Genomic DNA, 5,738 nt, shown 5'->3' on the forward strand with positions numbered 1-5,738 from the left:
ATGGAGAACCAAATCGAACGACTCTCCTATGAATCGGCTAAAGCAGGTCTCTGAGAATTCTATCTCACAGGTAAGTATGTACAGTTTTTATTTATTTTTATTTATTGCTTTTAACCTTTTGATAATAAACGTTGAATCGTTCGCTATAAAGTATTAAAGTGATATTCAATAAAATTAGGTATGCGAAACCGAAATTATTGATATCATACAAAAATTTATTACATCACTGCGAAATTTATCGTTTATTCATAAGGTATAAATATCTTTAATCAATCAATTCAAAATATTTCAAAATTTCGTCAGGAGTAAAACTAGGTAAAATAGTCGAAATTACTTTACCCAAAAGAGGGACATATATTTTTGTTAATATTTGATTGATTAAAGTGGGATAAAAGACCAAAAAGATTTTTATTTTTACCATGTTTTTAAAATTAATATTAATTTATTAATATCGTAAAAAAATTTTAAAAAAATTAATATATAACTATATTATTTTTAAATATAAGTTTGTAAAATTAATGTATACAAATATTATTAATATTTATATGAAATTTTATGCATTTTAAATTTAAGTTTGGTGTGAATTTAAAAACAAAATGTACTTTATTTCATTAAGTTAAAGAAATTGATTTCTAAAATTCGTCGTGAGTAGAAGACTAGGTCGTTGAACCGAAATTGCTTTACCCGAGGGCGGGACGAGAAATTTTATTATCATTATTTTTAATCTTATTGATTTAAAGTATGCCAAAAACATTTAAAAAAAATCCAAAAATCTTTGCTTTTAAAACAATCGCTTTAAAATGACAAATTTTAAAATTTTGTCGAGGAACGAACTAGGTCAACATATCGAAACGACCTCAATCTAAAAAAAGAAACAAAATTTTAAAAATAAATTAATTAAATGTTTTATAAGTTAAAGGCTTTAAAAATAAAAAAAAATAAAAAAAAATAAAAAAACAATTATACCCCATACTGCCAAGCCATGCGATCGCATGGAGGCAGAAACCTGGACAGAAACAAAAAGAGTTGCGAGCTCTATGCTTCACCCATTTCACACACATATATACACGAGCAAAAAAGCATAAACACCCCTAAATTCATCAATTTTTCATCAAAATTCACCAAATTTCTTGCTAAAATCCGCTCTAATCATGCGTTTGTTCAGAAGTTTTTCAAAGAAGGTAACGATTCCACCCCTAAAACTCTTTAAATTCGAATTATAGTGTTCTTGAACAAATTTTTACCTAATTTCATTTTGATAATTTCTAGTGTAATTATAGTTAAATTATTCATATATTATGCATGTATAACCTAGATTGATGCTATTTAACATGATTTGAAGCCTTAAACTTCAAAATTTTTAGAAATCTAGGGTTTGTGTTCTTGAGCAATTTGGGGATTTTTGATATAAACAGGTTATGGCCGATTTTTATTATGAATTATTGCTAAATTAAGTCGTGTAACATTTTTAGGTTGCTAAATGATCCAAACATTGATCCTAAACATGATTTTTGAGCATCAAAGTGGACTTTTTAAGTCTAAAATTCATGAACTAGATTATTTTGATATAAATGTCATTTGAAACTTGTTTAATTGCTAGTAATGGTTATTTTAACATGTTATTTGAATTGAATGCTTATGAACTTTGTATACCTTTTCATATATGCTTATTTGAAAAATTGTAGAAAATATGAAAATGAGTATAAGTTTAATATGGATTAAACATGTTATTGTAATTGTTTTAATTTGTTATTTTGATAACACCAATGCATATTTGGATGCACAAATTTTGTGTTTAATGTGTTTTGCAGAGAAATATAGATACGGACGGTGCATCATCGTCTAGACAACCTGATCAAGAACCACAACTGGAACCACAACCTGAACAACAACAACATTATGATCAACACGTGCCATACTATGAACCAGAACCACAATTTTTTATTGCCTACATAATATTTCTCGTTCACCATGTAATAGAACACTCAAGAATTCATGAACAGGAGTTACATCCCAATCTAAGATTTGATAGAAGCTGGAGAGATTACCCAACGTACCAACATAACAAATTTAAAATTTGCACAAAAAATGTGGAAATACCAATGGTAATAGATTGGGAGCCTTTGGAAAGGGTCAACCTAGCTAACTCAGTTAGGCTATTACTAATCCAAAGGTATGGCAACTCTTCTTTTCCTGATTGGAAACGTTTATTTACCACTCGTAGGCCTGTATATAAGGAGTGGTGTGTTGAGCTAATGAGTACTATTACCTTAAATAAGGATGTAGATAGGTTAGACGATAAGACTTTTTTTAGATTTTTACTTGGAGGTAGGATGTACAGGATGTCCATGATAGACATGGCTAGGGCTTTACAGATTTACACCCCCCGATGAATTATTATCACTTGATTGTACAGCTTTAATTTATCAAGGTGAGAGGGTAGATAGAGATTTTGACACTAACGCCATATGGAGGCGTATGTCAAATTTTAATGTGTTTACATGCGGAGGAAGACACTCCTATTTAGATATTAATAAGGCAGAGCTTCGCATAATTCATAGATTTTTAGCAAACTCGATTACACAAAGAGGTAGAAACAAGGAGAAAGTGACCCTAAACGATTTATTCTACCTTAAATGCATTCGAGACACTAGAGGCTTTGTTAATATCCCCTACTGTGTTGGGTATTATTTGTCCAAAGTTGTGGAAGGTATACAGGACGAGGGAATAATAGGAGGAGGAATTTTTGTTACTCTCATTGGAGAGTATTTAGGTGTAGATAGGGAACACGGGGGTCCAATGATTGTGGTTGAGGAACAAACCGATACTATAGGTTTGCAGGTTTATCAAGGTGCAAAGGTACTAAAACAGAGGCACAATATGCCAATACCATATCAGGGCACCCATCCACATTTAGAGAGGGGTTCGGATGAGGAGATGGAGGAAGCAGATGACATTAGGGATGTCATTAGGGATAGTTATACTGATGTCTTCCAGCATGTAGATGAGGTGGAAATGAATAACCAGGATAGGCATCGTCAGTATGAGCAGTGGAGAGCCGCGGATTTATACGAACAATCCAGGCGACGCCAGCATGATAGATGGGCCTATCATCAGCACCAAATCATGAGCCAGCTATCATATCAGGTACCACATAATTACATCCCGACTCGGCCTACTTTTTATCCACCACATCAGCCAGACATGCGACCACCCTTTAACCTGTACGACCCCAATCAAGCCTATCAGGACACCTATCACCAACCATGGAACCCGAGCGATGATATGAACTGGAATCCCTATTCAAATCAGTAGTGTTCCATTGGTGATTTCTTATCCTTTATTATTTTTATCTATTTATGTTAAACATTTAACATTTTGATACTTTTATGTAATGTTTAACATTTTTATTATTTTGTACTAATATTTCATTTTTGTAATTTGAAAGTGTGATATTAAGTCCCATTTCAAAATACCATGCATATTTTTTTCATTTTTGTAATTTGAAAGTGTGATATTAAGTCCCATTTCAAAATACCATGCATATTTATATTTGTATTGTATGTATTTTATTTTATGTACACAACAGGGTAAAACAGTGAATTTTCAAAGACTGACATTAAGTTCAGCAAAAGCAACTAATTTTGAAGACAAGATGCAAAATAAATGTGATATAATAACTGCAAGAATGAACAAATGAAGTGTACCATTTATCATTCAAACAAACAACAATATGTTTGAAAACTTGGGTAAAATTTAATCATTTTTCTATGCTAATCACCCTCAATAATTTAAATTGTTACTGATTTCTTGCAAATGAGGGCATTGCAAGATTTTAAGTGTGGGAAGGGATTAAATTCTTTCAGTTTTAAAAAATTTGACTTATACACTTAGTTTAATAGCCACCGTTAAACTTTACTACTAAAGCAGTAGTTGTATCAGAATCTAGTGCTCTCTGATAATAAAGAACAACCCTAGTCTTATATACTGACTACCCACTTCTAGTAAAATTTCTAAAAAAAATTTTTTAACTAAATGAACTCAAAATCATGTTTATACATATTTATGAACGATAAAACTATGTGTTAACACCGAAATTATTGTTACCTCGGAAAGGACATAAATTGAGAAACAACCCAAAATGCTTGAATTCATTTCAAATGGAATAGAAGAGAATAAAAAGGCAAAGAAAGAAAAATAAAAGCCAAGTATGGAAAATATTTACCAAGTTATTTAGAACATATATCACATATTTTTGTACAAATAATTGAAGATACTTTTGTTTTGGACGATATTAATCAGTTTTACCCAGTTTATTGTAATATAAATGGAATTTAAAAGGAAGTAAAGTCTTCTGAAAAAAAGACACCCGCTTCTTGATTTAGGTCAGGAAGTTGTCGTTCAGACCAGTTGTAGAGTCTACGAAAAACCTTGAAAAGTTTTCTCGAAAATCAGCTGGAAATCCACGGACCTCAGCATCAAACAGGGTCGCCAAGTGGTCAGACTTATCCTAACCATGAGAGGATCTATCTCGTACAATGGGGGGCACCGTGCAAATTAGCTTATAAGACTAATGAATCAGATCCCCAGAAAGGATAATCTCCTTAAAAGATTAAAAATCAGCTTTTAAGCCTGATATTACTCAATCTTTGAGATTGACCTTAAAGATTGAGAATTCAAACTCATGGAATTCGATGATATCTAAACTCGAGCTTGAACGAGAAAATATTTTGATCAAATTACAAACCAATTTGTTTTCTGAAAAACCCATTTTCAATGCGTTCATTACCATTGAACGTAAAATCCTAAGAATTCACCGAGATTCATTAGGTCACCTGAACCAAATCGGGTGTCAACCGTAAGAACGGTAGTTGCATAGCGTGGTCAAAGATAGGACCTTATGCCAGACCGAAAAAAATTATAGGGTGATCTTTACTATTGCTCCTACAAAGGATAGTAATTGCATCCGACACGTTATGGACCATGAACATCTGCATGTCATTAGACATTGCCTTAACAGTTGCTTGTTCAACGCTTTCCTTTACAACTGGAAGGTAGTTTACCGAAAGGTAATATACGGAGCAAGTATACTGGACGTGTTGCTTTCCTAATACAAGGTTAGCAAGTGGGTGACAAAAAACCGCAAGTTTTGAGCTAAAATTTTCAAATCTGAAACCCACAAAAATATTTTGCAAACACCGATGAAGGGTTATTTCGGAAAACTTATCTAGGGTAAAAGCTAGATTGAATTTTCAAAAGATTAAATGTTTTCATAAAGATCTAATTTCCTAACGGATCTAAATTTTTATAGTCATGTGGGACTGTAAACCACAACGCTACTATCATTGTTCATACCGCCGTATCAAAATCACTGATGTACAAAGTGTGAAGAATAAAGAAGTGATTCTAATAAAGTTATATTCAAGTTCTATATTGCTTGACGACAAGCAACGCTCAAGTGTGGGAATATTTAATATTGCTAAAAACGAACCCATATTTCATAGCATTATCCTTCAAGAAAGACAAGCTTTTAGTTGCAATTGTTCTATTTCCAAGTGATATTCGTTTAAATAATAAAAGGTGAAGACAAAAGACAGATTCGACGATTTGAAGATGCAAACGACCAAAACGCTAAAAAGTAGAAAGTACAATCCAAGTGGTTCAAATTATTGATGAGAAACGTCTAAAGATTACAAAAGTACAAGTCGCAAAACGCAAAGTACAAGATTTCAAAGCGT

Source organism: Rutidosis leptorrhynchoides, chromosome 9 (assembly GCF_046630445.1).
Source record: "Rutidosis leptorrhynchoides isolate AG116_Rl617_1_P2 chromosome 9, CSIRO_AGI_Rlap_v1, whole genome shotgun sequence".
Taxonomy (NCBI): Eukaryota; Viridiplantae; Streptophyta; class Magnoliopsida; order Asterales; family Asteraceae; genus Rutidosis; species Rutidosis leptorrhynchoides.